The 18,836-nt window shown below is 41.7% G+C and overlaps 1 long non-coding RNA gene across 1 annotated transcript; it reads left to right on the top strand.

The window, feature by feature from the left end:
- Nucleotides 1-11,226: 11,226 nt before the first annotated feature.
- Nucleotides 11,227-16,323, top strand: LOC128771131 (uncharacterized). The gene is made up of 3 exons (XR_008416588.1): nt 11,227-11,309; nt 15,257-15,343; nt 16,139-16,323. It is a non-coding gene; the product is annotated as an uncharacterized LOC128771131 (long non-coding RNA).
- Nucleotides 16,324-18,836: the final 2,513 nt, after the last annotated feature.

The following is an 18,836-nucleotide window of genomic DNA, read 5'->3' as shown; positions in this document are numbered from 1 at the left end:
GACAGAAGAAGAAAAAAAAAATCAAATTTAACTTCTATGTGACCAGGAAAGATGAAAACGTGTAATTACACTATAATGTATGCTTAGAAAATATTATTTGTTTGTATATATATATATATATATATATATATTTTTTTTTTTTTTTTGTATAATATATATATATCATTTTGTATAAAGATTCTCCAAATAAATCATAAAAACACTTTTTACAAGGTATTTTTTCACATTTTTGTTACTTTGCAATAACTGTTACTAGCTATTGGGAAGGAAAACTAGACACAAATGATTTATTTTTGGAATTCAAATAACAATGATTACAAACAAATACTTTTTTTTGTGGTTTTGATCTGACTTTGAGGGCCCCATGAATGCAGGCGAAGGGACACATGTGACCCCCATTGTATGAGTCCAGTGCAGCATGCAGTTCTTGGGGCAATACCCAGTATTCACGTACATAATACATCGACTGCAACATAAACATGAAATATTTTTAACTTTTCTATGATACTTTGACCCCGGCAAGATCTCAGCTTGTGAGTCGTGGTGTTGTCACTCAGCAACAAGGTCACGGACGCAGTGTAGCACTATATATATATATATCGGGAAGGAAAACTACACACAAATTATTCATTTTTGGAATTCAAATAACAGTGATTTAAAAAAAGTACTTTTTTAGTGGCTTTGATCTGACTTTGAGGGCACATGAATGCAGGCAAAGGCCCCCATTGCGAGTACAGTGGAACATGCGGTTATTTGGCAATACCCATTAGCTCAGTGTCCGCGTACATACTTTACACTGCACTACATACTTTGACTGCAACATAATGTGTTTGTGATACTGCATATACAACCGTACAACCCTGTCTAACTGGAACCAGAGGACACTCTAGTGCTCCCTCTTTGAAGGACAAATAAGGACAGACTAGGACTAAACTCTTCTCTGTCAGTCTGGGTCTTGTTTTCAGAGGTCTCATAATGAACTGCTGCTATCAGTGAAAACAAGGCGCGGCAACTAACTTGTGGTGTTAAAGCTCTGGCAGTGATCTAGTAATTAGAGTATCATTATTTTGCATTGAATTTACCAGTAATATTTATTTCAAGCCACAGGACGTGATTTGGTCGGCCATATTTGGCCCCCAAGCCTCAGGCTTGACACTTGTTGTTGTCCTGCTTTTCTCCTGACATTCCGATACATTTACAGATGCTGTTTTAAAAATAGTTTACCCTGAATGTCGCATCTTTTTTTTACTTACATTTAAAAAAATGATCATATAAATTAAGGTTTCTCTTGTGGGTAGATGAAATACTTGTTGCTCTCCCACAGCCTGAAACGTTAATTCTCTGTGAGTCATAAACTCATGTAGCAGTTGCCAGTGTGAGTACATCTGTTTCCAAGTGTCCTCTGAAGGCATCAGTGTGGCGCAGCTCTCTTGCCAGTGACGTCCACTACTTCTGATGATGCCACTCTGTGTTGGTTACCTGCTATGATGAGAGGACTTGAGAGTACACTACACAAAAAGACTGTACTGTTGTCTGGGGAAATTACTCCTGGTACTTGTAATGGAATCCGAATTGACCTAGATCTGTGTCCAACATATTTCACATCAGATTTTTGTGCTGGTGAAGCATGGTATTGAACTGTATTTGAAACCTGTACATTTATATACCACTCAGAAGACCATTTTTGGGCCCTTTTGACGCCATGTTTTTGGGCCGCCAGTGATATCTTATGGTGGTTTCAGACACAGTTCTTACCCTGCGGGCTTTGGCCATTCATGTGACATCATGTCCCACAGTACAATGACAGTACCTCACACGTGAAGTTGGCTACTCCTTTTTCGCCGCCCTGTCATTCAACTTCACCAACTTGTCATTCCGAGTCCCAACTAGTGTTTCCTAACATTGTTCCACTGAGGACATCAAGGTGCCCTGTGTCACCCCTTTATGGGCGTGTAACCGCGTTCAGAATGCACTCCTTTACTGGGGATTGGATTAAAAAAAATAAAATATAGACAGAGTGCAAGGTGTTTTATCTGCGGCATTAAAGAGCGGGTATCATTTCTGTATTCCGCTGGTGCTGCTTGGGAGGCCATTACCAAGCTGACAGCCCACCAGCTGTCACTAATTGCCCACTAATGGGGTTTGGTGGTATGACGGTTTGTCAGCGAGGGGCGCTCTAATTCTGCACTGGGGGTCCGCCTTCCGTCCCAAATCAAAAGGGACACATTTGAAAAAAAGCACGTCGCGCTACACCGGTGCGGAATCCGTCGACAAAATTGCGCCGTCGGCGTCACTCACCTGCCATTACCTGCTATTGTTTAAAGAAACCCAGCCGCCGCTGTTGTCGACGGCGGCGGACATTATCATGCATGATTTTTTTTTGTTGTTCCGTAGCTTGTCATTGAAACGGTTGGCGGAGACAAGAGGGGCTGGTGTCTGCCCCCTGCGTCAGCCAGCCCGCTAATAGATGTGAGAAGGTCATCTGGCATTAGTGGCAGAAGTACGTTAGCATTTGTGCCGCGCGTCTCTTGCCAGACCGCGCGCATGTTTGAAGGCGCTTGGACAAGCAGGCCCTTTCATGGTGATGAATGGCTTTTTTCAAGCGTTCTGCTCCCTAGTTATGAGAAGGCTGACCTGGTCAGTGGACGACTTTATGAAGCTATAAAAAATGTATGTCAGTCTGCAGTCTCTAATGCCATCCCTGAACAGGGGGAGGGGAGGAGAAATGGTAAAAAGGCCATTTACCGTCACTCTAAATAGCTCTTAGACTGCCCTTTTATTCTCTTTTTGATTTGTCCCCTTTTTATAGGTTGCATTGGAATGAAGAGGAGGCAAGCTAGTGCTTCCGTCCTGTATTTTATTGTTCAGCGCGTTGAGATGACGCGATACGGAGCGTGTTGCCTCACCTTTCCATTCTAAGGGCTTCATTTATCCCAGTAAATTCAGCTGGACTTCTGCATGTGCTGTCGCTTGCCAACAAACAGTTGTTCTCCGCTCCTCCACTTTTGACACCGTTGGATGCCATTAATCATAAATGTCTCCCTTTTAATAACTATGCAAATGTGTATTAGCCAAATGGTGTTTGTGTCATTAATAAATTATGAGCGTCTTTCGATCACGTTGATGCAACGGTGACGTGTGTTTACATCAGAATACTCTCACTGTCACGTCGGCATTTCATGTTGAGTTTTTCCTGGAAACCTTTGATGTCATGGGGAAAGAAATGCAATGACACAAATAGCTTTGTGAAACAGCCAAAATTTTAGACCCTAACTTATTCTGAAAATAAGTTATAATGAGATCTAGAGAATCCTAACACGACGCATCATATAGTCTCAAATTATTGCCACTGAAACAAAAATGTATCAGCATTTATCAGAATAAATCTTGTTCTATGAATGTTAATATTAGTGGTGGGACTTTAACAAGTTCATTACAACAACAAAAAACACATTAAAATATATAAGAATTTAATTTAATTTAATTTAATTTAATTTAATTGTTAGTAGCAGTTTAATAATAGTAGTTTAATAGTGCTCCCCAGACAACAGGGAGCCTTTGTAAGTGCAGGAGTTCCTGGTCCACTGATCACACTGATGCACGTGGCAGCAAGGATGATAACAACAACAACAAACATGGAGGAATCCCTGAACAAAAGCAAACAAAAGCATCTGATTGCTTTTGCCACTACACTATGGCCAGGGTTTCCGCTACTCTGAATGTACTTGAAATTCCTATAAAATTGAAATTCTTATCCAAATATTTTCAAGACATTAAAAGCGCTTTAGTTTCAATAAGGTGATATAAAAACTGGAATATAGCCACCATCGTGATTTATTGTGCTATTGTCAAACTGATGCAAAAATAAACAATATTTTGTAGTTTAAATGTATGTTTGGGTCCATCACTTACCCTCAGTAAGGAGGACACATGATGCGCGATCCACACCAATGAACTCGCTCCTAAAGCGTCAAATATCGACTATTCTCAAGTGGAGGAGAAGAGGAACGCCAGTCTGACATGTGCTTGTCAGTGTGGCATGTCGACCGTTCAAGTCTCAGGGTACTGAGTGTGTAATATTACGATGGTTTGTCACAGATTTTTACTTTTGACAGAGGAAGGGCGGAAGCTAGTCGCAACACAGAAGTTCACCTGTTGTCCAACTCGAACGGCCCTGAATGATCGCTTCACCAAAGCGAAACTCAAGACAGATAAGACATAAAGAAATGTTTCCGTTATCAGATGCAACAGCCAAAAGTGGGACGAGGGGGTGTGAACCGGCTGACTCCGTCTGGCGGCGAACAATCAATCATGGGTCTCTCTGCAGCGTCTCCGATCTGAAAACAGCTGTAATCTGCGGTCATTGTTGCTCGAGTAGATTGTTTGGCAAACTATTACCATAACTGTCGGGCCAAATCAGAGAAATAATCTCATGGCTCCGGACAGATGTGGTGCCTCTGCATTATTGATACGGTCATCTGAGAGAGAGGGGGAATTATAAAACATCGTTCTATTTACAAAGGGAGATTGGCTTGGTCCTTGAGAGTGAGTGAGTGAGACAGCCACCTCCAGAAAGTGAGATATAGCCAAGTTCAGGTGGAAAAAAAACAAATTTCCTGGCTCTTTTGGGGTCAACTCACCCCATGGGCCTCCTTCCTGCCTGAAAATGAGTCACCAGAATACACAATGGACTTGTTTCTGAAAGCAGCCATCGCACGCTCATGTATCAAGACATTAAATTATATACGTTTCTCTAAAGGGTTGCCTGACCCTGGAGACAAGAGAAAGCATGTATTTACTCAAGTATTCATAGTTTTAGCATGTGATTTCTGTACACAGACATTTTGCCTTGTTAATGTAATTCATTGTGTAGCTGAAAAAGAAAAAAAAAAAAACCAAAAACATTGAATGTTTCCATTAGAGCACATGGTTGAGCTGCGTGGAGAGGTTGTGAACCGGAGCAACCAATGCATGTTTATTTAGCAGCAACTGCCAACTATGTGAGAATGGATAAGTTTCAGTCATTTGGCGTGGCCGGCGGGGAAAAAAAAAAAATCCAATTTCTTGCAACGACGAGGCCTGAACGGTAAAAGCAGAGAGAGGTGCGAGGTTGCCGATGTCAACGTTGACACAAAGCACCTGAATGTGTGTGGGTTTTTCTGAAAGCCAGGCAAGGAAATTGAAAGAGGTAAAGACGGTAAAAGTGCAGGATTTTAGCTGATAAAAATACATTCAACGCGACGCGGCGGTGCTATAAGAACGTAACCTCGAGCCGCCGTGGACCAGGATTTATTCCTCCGCTGAAGCCGAACAACGGAACCATCCATTTGCCAGACTTCCCTTTGTGGGAACATGTGGCCCTTGTTGGCAAAGGCCACAATTGGCAGGAACCCGGGAAAGCGATTACAAGTCCTGGCATATGGATCAACAAATAGTTCCTCATTCAGCGCATCAGGTCTGCGCCATCGACACCCACTAAAAAGAGACATGATGGATGCGTGGAAGTTCGAACTGAGTCAGGGCCAGGAATGCAACCACAGAGCTGTTTGCTAGCAAAACACACTTGGCTTCATTTGGAGTTTGAATGCGGATCCAAGTCTCGAATCTGTTTTGTTTTCCGAATGATAACAATAGATAGAGACGTTGTAATGTCGTAACACACTGACACCAAGGTTAATGGATAGCTCTAGTTTGTCCGGTCATCTGTCTGTGTGTTCCCGACTGGGTCTGGCAACCCATCCAAGGTGTCCCCCGACTTATTCCAGGTAGACCTGAGCTCGATGTGGCCACCTGGACCTCACCATGCCAGAAACAGGGTCAGAAATGAGTGTTAGCTCTGAGGATAGAATGATTTTTGTGTGCACTTACGGAATTATGATCATCTAATGGTCTGTCAATGGTCATGACTCACACAACCTAAACAAAACAGGAAGAGTTGGGCTAAATTGTTACATTAACTAGAAATTAAAATAGGAGCCAAAGGTTGTGGTATTAATGAAAAAATCTAAACTATTATTTATTTGAATTGAGTATTGTAACTGTAATATGCAAAGAAAAATATGGAAAACTCACATTTTTTTCAATAAACAAAGGTTTTGCGTGATTTGTAATAAAATAATAATAAAATAAATTTGATTTAAAGTGTGATTTTTTTTCTTATAGAATGAGATGTGACACATAAAATTCAAGATTCTAACAGTGTTCTGATTTAAAATATTTATGTACTTTACAATGTGAAGGATGAGATTAAAAATAAAATGAAATATAAATATATAAAATTATATAAAAATATATACATTAATTAATATTATAGCTGCATTAGAAAAGGAATAGTGCTGTAAATTTTGAGGATTTTTTTTCAGCAATAAATGTAATCCTAATAAAATAAATAAGGAATTGAACTCTGACAATTTCCCACAGTATGAAAGGGAAGAAAAGACAACTATATCTATGGAACATGAGTCAATTTAAAATGAAAAAATACGATACAAATGTTGAAATAAATATGAGTCTCAAACTGTGAAGTTTGTGCTTGTAACAATTCCATTTATTTATTTAAATAAAGTTGTATTTGTCATGAGAGTAAATATTTTCATGCATACCTGAAAATATGGTTTTCATATCGAGGCAGCGTCTTTATTCTTTTTTATCTCCTCTGCAATATGATGTTTTGCCCGGCTGCGACTGTTGAGACGCCAGCCAGTGACAGAGGCTCAGTGACCTCCTTCGATCCATAATTTACACCTGTTAGTAGACTCCCACGTCATTTGTGAGTATACTCGGGCTGAAAGGTTAACAAAAGAGAAACAGGGCAGGCTCCAGCGCTGCTACAACAGATCAATGTCAAGTAAATAACCTTTTCTCCCTTATTTCCTGACTGGTATTGATCCGTTTCTGCTCTCCTGCTCCGCCTCCTGCACTCTGCTCCTTCACATGCCACATCGCTTTCCCCTCTGTGTCTCCTGCAGCCAGCGCGCTTTGAGACCTGCCTTCGCTGCGACCATGTCGCCCCTTTGACTTGAAGAAATTTTAAATATTCTGTACTGTGATCCTTGTGATTGTGGGAGACGTACGCAAACAAACTTCATGCTTATGGGAGAAGTATATTTGCTAGGGTCTTATGAGTCACCTATCCATCAGTTTTCCTCCTCCTTATTTGAGGTTGGGTTGCAGAGGCAGCAGTTAAAGTGAAGAGGCCCAGGCTTCGCTTTGAGCTCTTGGTTACCAGCACCTCACCAGAGTTTGGGAGGAGCTTCTCCTTGATGGCTGAGCCTCTTAAAAACGCGGAGAAAGTCTCGCGAATGTACGAGAACTTTGTTCATTCCTCAGGGTTTACTGAGAGCTATGTAAAAAAATACTGAACATCTATAATATAATCCAAAAAAAAGGTCACGTTTCTAAATACATTTCAATCATTTTCCTGACTGAGCAAATGATGATAATAATCAGAAATGCATTTTGTGATTGACGTACTTCCCATTGCAAAACAAGACAACAGCTGTTTAAATCCTCGCAGCTGTGTCTACGGGTTAATCCTCCGTGTCCTCCTGTGAACCTGTAAACACAGTTTTCTACCTACATTGATTTTTTTTTCCTCCTCCCGCCGTGTAACAACGGGGGACCATGAAGAGCACGCAGGCAGGCTGAACAACAGTTTGCTTGTTTCACATTTGTGCCAAAATGTTCAGAGTGACCTTTGAATGCCGGCGCAAATGTGCGGCGGAGCATTAGTGCTAAGTGATGCGCTTCAGTTGTTGTAGTGTTGAGGTTTTTATTTCACTGCCTCATTGTTGTTAAAATGAATTTATCTGATTACTTTATGTGAAATTTAATATTATTCACACAGGTCATTTACATTTTCTTATCACTTACATTTAGATTATATTATATATTAATTATTATATTTTTTTCTCAAGTCTTTTTCACATTGCTGTTTTGTTGCTAAAATAGTATTTTAAAACTTAAAAGTAACTTTTATTTTTACATCTTTTTTTCGTTTAAATGCAATGCATTTTTTCCTGTAGTATGTATTTCTTCATTTATAATTTTAGGTCTGATTTGAAAGTTTAAAAAAAAAATGTGGCCAATTTTTGATGCTTCCTTTTGCAATGTGATTTCAAAAGTTTTACCTTAGACTATATTTTATTTTGATTTTCTATTTGCTCTTTTTCTTTTCTGTTTATTTTTTCTTCCAAATTTTGCAAAACAAAATATGTAAAAATATGTTTTTTTTCCTTGATTCGTGTTTTATGATATTTATTTTGTGCTTTGTGTTTCCTGATTATTCATTTTTTAATCTTTATTATGTTATTTATTTTTTCATTATGTCTTATATCTTATTATCTTGTGATTGTCCCTAGTTTAAGCTTTTGACTCACCAGCATTAGCATTAGCATTAATCTGTTTGGTGATATGGTGGATTAGCTCCATCACTGCGATCTATTACCACCTCTATAAATATGAAATTGTATCACTGATACACTCCACTGTGGATCACTGTATAGAAACGTCTCTGGTTACTTGGTTATTTCCACCTCAAGCAAACGTCACCTTCACTATTGAACCCTCATCTTTGTACGTTTACACAAATATGTGTCCTAATACAATACAATAGCTTAAAAACACACTTAAAAAACATGCTAAAAATCCTTCGCCCGAACCTCATCCTTTCACGAGACATTTTCCGTCCAGCTGTTTTCGTATCACTCCCTCCATCATACTCAATTAAGGAGAAGGAAGGCGAGCATTTGCTTTTTAATAAAGGAGAAACAATGGCTGGCTGTCAGTGACCGTTAAACCGCAATCTCTCAGTAGTTCTTCTGGAGATTGAGGACTAAAGGCCCAGTCATAAAGAGCACCTGCTGGTGTCACTCGGGGCATTTCTGCTGTTGGCCTGTTTGAGTCACTTCAGTCATGCCATATGATCCCTGTGACATAATATATCCCCGAGACCACCAGTGTCGCTATTCTTTGACACGAAACCCAAGTTGTCAGTGGCTGTTGATGTGGTTTTAAGGTGAGCAGAAAGCATGTTTCTGTGTTGGTGAGTCATCCCACCGTCTTAAATTTAACTCATCGCACTAATGCGGCTTAACTTCATGACACCGTGTGCGGGACAAGAGGGCGAAAATCGTTAAACTGAAGGCAACACAAAACAGTTGCGGCCATGTTTACGAGATATTTACGAGGCGATTTTTGCTTTATATAATTTTTTTAATTGTATTTTTTAATAAGAGTCGACAAAACTAGCGCTAGTCTTTCACTGTAGCTACACGTTTCCATCTGATTCAACACATTCTCACTCCCATGGTGTAATAGAGTGACGTTGGGATAGTGGACTTTTGCGTCCTACAATGACGCCAAAGGCGCTTCCCAGGTTGCGCAACACATCAGCGCTTCAATGTGGTGAAAACATTTTCCACCCCATGCGAGGGTGTGGATCACACACCAAGAGCAGGGTGTTGCAAGGGAGACGTTTGGAAGCTGTAGTCGCTGAACTACATCACATATACAGCCTCTCCGGCTTATTCATGGTGCTGTCAGGAAGTCACCATGACTGAAAGCACACAACGTTTGAGGGACTTTCAATAGCAATTCGTACTTCTTCCTTCCAACTCCCATTTTCTTTCACGTGACGCACAGCCCATGGTGTCAGGAAATGCAGAGGAAGGTGGAACATGTGCTTCAATTGAAAACCTTATGTGTCAACATACAACGTGCTAGGCTGCCTTTGGCGTCAGTATAGGACGCAAAAGTCCACTTTCCTGACCTCAATATATGAAGCCATGGGAGTGAGGATGGGTTGTCCACTTAGCCAAATCTTATTTCATACTTTAACTTCTGAATTAGCTTAGCATCCAAACAACTTAGCAGCCAATAATAATATTTAACTACCATCCTGAAAAGTGCAATTTTTTGCCAGTCAGCCATTCTCACTGTGACATTTGTCACGGTGGCACGCGCAATTGTGCACCTGGCACTTTGAGTGTGATGATGTTTCACCATTTGGTCACCCAATATTGTCTCAAATTTTTCCTCCGTCCTAAATTCGTTAGTTTTAGGTGTTGTCACGTTGTGAGTCGCCGCCATGTCCCAGTGTCCGTCAGCCCTGGTGTCGACCTCACACGACACAACCGCTGTGCATTTTCAGAATCGCAGACGCGTCATCCACGGACGCGCGAAAGTCGTAGCAGTTGTTAGCGAGGGTGGGGTGTGAGGTCGCGGTCCGTCTGTCATCTTCTCGTGTTACAGGGAGACATCCTAAACATTAGTGTTGAGACTTAAGATGTGACTGCACAATCCCGAGATCCGTCCTAAATTCTGCGTCTATGCAAATCATTTCCATAAGCAAAAAGGTTTGCATGTATTCTTCAAACAGGAATAACAACAAGTGTGTTTTCTTAAGCTGACGAACAAGGGCTCAAATTTGATTTCAATATTTGTCTCTATTATACGAGCTTCCACTGTTGCAGTGCATCATGGGACTTTCAGTTTGAGTGGTGAGAGTGCTCTTAACTGGCCGGCCATTAATAAATGATATGAAGCCTCTGGCTGTGTCTAATATTATAGCGTAGGCCAGATGTGGCCCACAGGCCTTGAGTTTGACACGCATGATCTCATAGCCGCGCAGGCTATTGGGTCAGAGGCTAATTTTAGCTTTTAGTCAGGCTGAAACGTACTTTCATTTATTTACGTCAACGATAGGCAAGCTACTACTGAGAGCTATTGTTGCTAATGCTAGCTGTTTGTATTTTTTTTTTTGTAAATGTACTTTGAAATTGTTTCTTGAACACAAAAGCAAACTTATAGTTGAAGCTAAAACCTTGAGCAGAACAAGACACAGAAAGATGTTTTAAAACGACATAGTACATATGGTGAATCGGTATTGTTCAGCTAAGTGAAACCAGGCCCTCCGGTTTAAAGAGGAAAAAATGTGGAAAAGAAAAAGACATTCTCTGTGGTCTGAGGTCAATGACCTGCTCTGTATCTGTCTCCATTCCACCTCGGGGCACCTGCTAATGTCAGCCCTCTTTTAGATTCCCCAAATCGTGGCTTGCCACTGGTTATTTTCAGCCGCGATAAGTGATCCCAGTGACCCCAGAGGTCTGACACACTGCTTTTTTTTTTAGCTAGAAGTCAAATGCCATAGCATTGCCTCTGGATCAAAGCCTTCAAAGTCAAACTCTACTTAGGGATCTATTGAAATGAGAGCTCAAAGAGTGCAGAGTCAGATCATGCCTTGACTTTCACTCCTGGTTCCTGCCACATAGAGAGACTTTCCCTTTTTGAACCACTCCACCTAGGTTTGAGTAACTACTAGGCTCCATCACAGGTCAAAAAGTGCTGAATCCGCGCTTCGGTCAGTCCCAATAGAAGGTGCGGAGCCTGCTGACAAACAGTTTAGAAAATATGCCGGGGTTGTTTATAAAATGATTGAAGGGAGAGGGGAGATAGATATTGTACTCTGTTCCTTCCATTCTCTCACCTAATCCTGGTTGTGTCCACTTCCTTTTCCTGTTTCTGACATTGCTGTACAACCCCTCCCCCACCTGACAGGATGCAAAGTCTGGCCTCTCAGCAGATAATGTGACGCACACGTGTGCTAGCGGAAGACGAGGCCATGAGCCACAAAGGTCCACTCTGGATCCCGGAATTTGATAACATCAGGAAGTGCAAAAAGGAAGAGGTGTCTGCGGGAAGTTGGCAGGTCTGTGAAGTCCCGAGGGAGACTTGCACTTATCTTTCGGAGAAGCCCGGGTGTCACCCCGAACCTGACGTGAACCAAAGCAGAACGGGTGTTGTCACGTTGTGAGTCGCCGCCATGTCCCAGTGTCCGTCAGCCCTGGTGTCGACCTCACACGACACAACCGCTGTGCATTTTCAGAATCGCAGACGCGTCATCCACGGACGCGCGAAAGTCGTAGCAGTTGTTAGTGAGGGTGGGGTGTGAGGTCGCGGTCCGTCTGTCCTCGTCTCGTGTTACAGGGAGACATCCTAAACATTAGTGTTGAGACTTAAGATGTGACTGCACAATCCCGAGATACTCAGTTTGTTGAGGTGTTCAACTTCCCATTGAGAACAACCTTAGCATTGACACATGTCGATGTTCAAATACACATTTTTCTTTCATTTTGTTTACTTTCCTGTGTTTGTCAGTCTTCCTGCTCAAATGGCGTCTGGGCATCATGGGGACACACTAAACTGAAAAACACCAGATATTGGACACCATGTTTTTTTCAACAAAACACCCTGAATTTCCGGTCAGTGGTGCCGGTGTAGTGCCATCGTACTGGTTCCCAAGAAAAGGTGTTACTTCCGTATTCTCAAATTTTCATGTCTGCGTGGACCCTCTGGATTTATGATCATGGGCACCATACTGGTTTTCGGGCAAAGTCTCTGTCCACATCCTGCTTGTATGTTGCCTCATATTTTCGTTTTTTTGCTTTTGCTTTAAACTATTTTTGTGCCCTGGTTTGTGTGAAGATATCGCAAACTCCTTTTCACCTTATTGTACTTGCGATTTTTGCTGTCAGCTCTCATGTTTGTATGCATGAATGAGAAGTAACTCTCCGTTCTGGTGAGAGTTGGACCGCCCTACCTGGTGAAGCCAAGTGGCTCAGATGGAAATCTAAATCAAAAACCTTGTCCAGACTTGAGCATCCCCTTTGCAAAGTTCCCTCTACGACTTAACTTGCTGAATGTGATGACATGGCGCAACATATTCTCACTGCTAATGCCTCTAATAGAAACTATTTGCTACAGTACTTTTTCATAGTAAACTTCCTGCCTAAGTCTTTCAATTGAAGCATGTGTCAAATCCTGATGTCATGGGCAGCATGTTATAAAAATGAAAGACAGAGTTTGGGTTTAGCCATCAGGTGGCGTCCAACATTTGATGCGGTGTGAGAATGTGTTGCATTACTTCTTCTTCTTTTTCTTTCTGCTTCCCCCTTCAGGGTCACCACAGCGGATCATCTTGCTCCATCTCCTCCATGTCCTCTGCTTCCTCTTCTCTCAAACCTACTTCATACTTCAGCACCTCCATCAATCTCCTCTTTGGCCTTCCTCTCCTCCTTCTGCCTGGCAGTTCCAACCTCAACATCTTCATCTACCAATGTACTGGCTCTCTCTCCTCTGTACATGTCCAAACCATCTCCATCTAGCCTCTCTGACTTTGTCTGTCTTATGTGCTGTCCCTCTGACGTACTGCTTCCTGATCCTATCCATCCTGCTCACTCCCAGAGAGAAGCTCAGCATCTTCATCTCTGCTACCTCCAGCTCTGCCTCCTGTCTTTTCCTCAGTGCCACTGTTTCCAAACCATACAACATTGCTGGCCTCACCTCCCTTTTGTCACACATCACACCTGACACTTTTGTCCAATGATTCCACCCTGTCTGCACCCGCTTCTTCACCTCTTTCTCACACTCTCCATGGCCCTGGACAGTTAAGCCTCAGTACTTCAAATCCCCCACCTTCTTTATCTCTGCACCCTGTAACTTCACCTCATAACATTGTTTAAAAATCACTTGGTGATGACCCGAATCTGAAACCCACCCCACCAGCTCAAACAGCGGAGTGACCTCACAAGTGGACATTTTTGCCTTTCAGCACCATGATACTTTATTTTTAATAATTCAAACTGTGACCTGCTTCCCATATTTAGAGGCTCTACCTGCACCATATTGTTGCTGGTTATGATATTAAAACATTATTCCCACTTTGGTGGAAAACAAGTCCACAGGAATATCAGGAAAACAAAAAAAAAAACTTGCATAAAGAAACCAGTCCATGCGTGAACAATAATAATGTCACTTGTCATTTTAGGCATCAAAGTTTGAGTAGTAAAAAAAAAGAGTATAATAGTAATAATATGGTAATAAGCATCTTATTTCCTTATTATCCCAGACAGTCAGACGCAATAAAAAAACACACCCCAAATCATAGTTTTGGCCTCAAGAGATTATTTAAAATTTTTAACGATTATTCTGCTGTTTATTTAACAACCGCCATAATTTACTACAATTTAGCCACAAGACGAACTTAAACGCATCTTATAAATCATGTTTTTGTCCTGTTATATTTGTAAATTTAAGGATAAACAGGATATTGCCTTCAAAAGTAAGTACATGTATGTGGTGACTACTCGAGAATCAACCGTTTTTGTGTTACTGCCGGTTGCTGAATGGGGCGTGTCACTAGAAAGTCTCTGCACTAAAATAAAACTCACATCCTTAAAAGCACCTCTTCAGATGGAGGAGTCCCAAAGTAAGCAGTAAGGTTGGGAAGTCCAGATGGTCTTGAAGACGGTGTTCCCCCACCACAAGGGCTGTTGATTTATGACATTCTCTAATGGTATCTCCATTCTGATCTGGCTTTCTTTCACCCTCCGCTCCTCTGAAGCTTTAAACTCATCTCTCCGGCCTGTCGTTAATCCTCAAGTACAAAGGACGGCACGGCTGTGGAATATTATGGAGTCCTCTTTTTTTACCCGTCCCTGTGCTGAAAGTACTGTTTGATAAATGATAAACTGATGAGCGGGCTTAATCCTGGAGAGCTGCCCCCGCTGCTCCACTTTACATTCCCCAAACACATGTAGTCCACGCTGCAAATTCGCCATGAAATTGGGAGCTGGTCGGTGGAGAATTCCTCGCACCGCCGCCGTGGCGGAGCACGAACAGTCGGCCTCCCAGGCTGCAGACATGCCAGGTTGTTGTTGTTGTTGGTTTGTTCAAACTAGTGAGTGGATCTGCCTCTCTAAATGACAGACAATGTTTGGAAACCTCTGCGGGATGTTTTTGTCGACCTTTCGGTGCCATTACCGTACGGGAATTACCGTATACTTATAATCATCGGATTGCAATCATGTTCCCACAGAAACATGTGATAAGCAGCCAGGACATAATTAGGGAATGTTTCTGTCTGGTGAGGGGCACTTCATTAATGCATCATCAGATGTAGCACATGAACACGCTTGTTCTGGTGGCTGCTGCTCTCAACGCTCTCATTCAAACTGTTCTTTCATGTCACCTGATCACGGGGACTTTCCTCATCCAATACTGCTACTACATGTTCCTCATCTCGTCCTCACTAAATGGAGATGCCACAAAAAAACGTACCTCTTCTCACCCCTAACCGTGATTTCAAGAGTATAAAGCTCAACATCGAGCCTTGTCACATCAAACCAATGAAATCACTGGCATTTATTTTTTACCTCAAAGTTCTCAAAATGCACTGTTTTTGCCCATATGTCTGCAGCTCAGCCAACAGAGCTGATCTCCTGGAGGACCAGAGACGGGAAGCAGCAGCTGAGACCTGCTGTGGTGTCGGAGCTTCGGACACGCGGTGAGAACAGTGAATTTTGAGTGCTTTAATGTCAATAAAAGATGTGAGGAGCTCATGATTCAAGTTCAGAACTTTGCCCAGTTTGTTTCATGAGTCAGTCTCCATGGTGGAGCCCATTTTCAGAACTAGTTTAGAAGTAATTCTCATGCATTGTTAAGCTGGGTGCACCACTGACCTTTCTACGGTGCAGACAGCACCACTGCACCCGCGGCTTATAAACCAGTGCGGCTTATGTATGAACAAGATCTATTTCCTTCTTAAATTTAGTGGGTGTGGGGTTTGCACTACAGTCTGGAGTTTGCAGTAAATCTGCCATGTATTTAAAGGCGTACCATTATATACTGATTCCATATTTGTATTTATTAAGATTATATTTCTGATGATCATTTATGCAATGCAAAGAAATGCACTGGGACCGAAAGAGAACTTACTTTTTGTGTGTAGTTGTGTGACACCTCCATGCTCATGTAGGAACTGTAGCACATGTTTAAATGTACTGGCAAATGACAAAAGTACTCGAGTATCTGACTCAAAGACACATGGTTTTATTTCATCATTTGCTCGCACGCTGCAACGCTGGGGTCCCAAAAATAACAACACAACAACAACAGACCAGGGAAACTGAGTTAACTCATCACGAGCCCAAAATGAATATTACTTATTATTTTGAATTCATGCCCAGTTTTGAAGGACTGTTCTCATTTAAGCTACTGAATCACATGATTCCCGAAGTTATGTTGGTAGAAAGCTACGTTGCATGTTAAGCCCTAACTCTGACCACTCACTCTTTCACAGGTGCATCGCCCAGATTTTAGAAGGTGTGTGGAAGCCATGTCGTGGAATGGGTCCTGTAAAAAGTCAGATCTGGATGTGCAGGTGAAGTCCACTGGCTGGGACGTTCAAGACCATCCACCAGGTGGGTCACATTCCATCAGAGAGCCACTGCACCAGACTGTGTCCCAGGGTGGACAATCTCCACCAAGGAATGAGCTCAAAGAACAAAAAAAAATTAGAAAAATCTCTCTCTCTCTCTCTCTCTCTCTCTCTCTATATATATATATATATATATATATATATATATATATATATATATATATATATAGACAACTGTCAACTGCTGTTATGCTGTTATGCTAGAGTTATGAATATGGGTTTTTATGCTATATTACTACAAGTGTATTGTAAATGTATATACCGCTTGGATGTCAGCAGATCAGCTGAACCTGCACATCAAAACTACAAGATACCGCCCTCATTTGTATGTACACGAAGCTAGTACGGCTCTCTGCCTTCGTGCTGGAGATCAACCGCTGTCAGGCACCATAGCAACCAAAACAAAGAATATATATATATATATATATATATATATATCATTTGGGCTTTTGCGACTGTTATATTCATTCTATTTTAATGACAATATAAATGTTATTATTATGTTAATAAATATTATGACAATAAAATTTAACACTAACATCGAGTGTTCTAGTTCATAACAGTCAAGGGTCATATGTGTATGAATTATGTAAATTGTTATCATTTTAATATTGCGAATTTATCACGACTGCACGTCTCCATCTGGAGCTGCAGTGTCATAGCGGAAGACAATGTTTAAGGCTTCATTGAGCCAACAGTGTTGTCACATGACGTGCAACACCATGTGCGCACGAGTGTGTGATCTTGCTTTGACTTCTGATCGGAAGACGCCTTCACACATGTCTCGGGGCAGAAACACTCTTAAGCGAAGCATGAGTTAGTGTTTCAGTCTTCATGTGGTCACCAGCGTGGTGCTTCAGCCCTCGGCTACGCAGATGATAGTTTATTATGATCCCTCTGACAGGGGGAGCACGGCGGGGGATCAGGAGCGCATTCCTCTCAAAACATGGAACACACACACACACAGACGGCAACCAGTACCTGCAGCGGACGGCTGGCGATAATACTGCTTTCGGTGCTTCTTAATTCCTGTGGCTCTTTCATAGCTTTATTCGAAGACACACCAAATCTTCTGCTGAAAAGACTTAAATCGATGATGTATTTGATCATTTTTCAACCCAGTCTTCTACAGTATGAAATCATATCCTATAGAACAGAAAAGTGCTGCCTGGGGCTGTTTGCCTCTCTTATGATGTCAGAGCAAAACAAACAAAAACGAGTGGGTTTTCGTCTTATATTTACATGTTCTACCCTTAGTTATGTGACCGCAATATTTGCTGTCAATAATGATTTTTTAAACAAGTTAACTTATTCAGTCATCACAAATAAAACTCTTGTGTTGACAAAATCTACCTTTACGTTACATTTGGAACAGAAAAAAGTGTGACTAATTTGTGATTAATCACGAGTTAACTCTTGCGATTAAACAAGATTAAACTTTTATTCTATTGACCGCCTTAATATTTCAGAATCAGAATCAGAATCAAATGTATTGCCATGGTCAGTGGGGATCCCACCAACTTGGAAAGTGTTTTGGAATAAAGTGCAGACAGAAAAAATAAAATAAAATAAAATAAAATAAAATAAAGCCGTAGCCTGCCAGAGGGAAGACGAACAAACCAGTCCAGGAAGAGAAGGGTCAGCTCTGATCCGACCTGCAGGTCTCTGGGTCCTGGAGACACACAGGTCCTGAAGAGGTGGCAGGCTGCAACCTATCACCTTCTCAGCAGAACGTATGATGCGCTGCAGTCTGCTCTTGTCCCTGGAGGTGGAGCTGTTTTACCAGATAGTGATGGAGGTGGTGAGGATGGACTGGATGATGGCCGTGTAGAGCTCCACCAGCAACTTCATCGGCAGTCGTAGTTTTCGTAGCTGCCTCAGGAAGAACATTCTCTGCTGGGCCTTCCAGATGAGGGACCTGACCTCAAATGGATGGACCCATTTGAGGTCCTCAAAAAAAATGCTACACAATGTATTAGCATATTATGAGTCACAGTATAACTACAGTGTTTCCCCATTTCCTCCTTGTTTTATGCAATTGAAGCAGCACATTTTTAAGGACAAAAAACAAAAGCAGAGTCTGTCTGCCGTCCTTCTGTCTTTTGGCATGAGGGTCCTTCGCAGCAGCACAGTTCATAATGTAGTAGCCCAGAATCTTTGCAGAGTTCAGGTCTTTATTAGCGTAATTCGAAGCTAGTTTTTTTATAGGTGAGATCCAGATATAGTCATGAAATATTCCCCAAAACCTAAAAACCAACAGTAAAATGTCATAGTTATCATACACTTATATGTGCGACTAGTGTAGTAAAGTGCCGAAAACAGTGCATGCTAACCATGTTTATATTGGCTCTACTGTACGTCTCTCAGGTAAACCCGCCCACCGAAGCCCTGCAAAGGTCCTAAATTGCGCTTGAATTCATCCCGCAGATTCTATGCTCTGTCACCTTCCGCTGCTCTCTCTTACTAACATCCTTTGGGCTTTTGCTCCGGCCTCATACTTGGCTGTCATTGTCTTGATGTTTTTGTCAGCTTGAGCCTGGAGGGCATCGGAGCAGCGGGT

Source organism: Synchiropus splendidus, chromosome 14, assembly GCF_027744825.2.
Source record: "Synchiropus splendidus isolate RoL2022-P1 chromosome 14, RoL_Sspl_1.0, whole genome shotgun sequence".
NCBI classification, from domain to species: Eukaryota; Metazoa; Chordata; class Actinopteri; order Syngnathiformes; family Callionymidae; genus Synchiropus; species Synchiropus splendidus.
The sequence above is the reverse complement of the archived record's forward strand: the minus strand, read 5'-3'. Positions and strand labels throughout refer to the sequence as shown.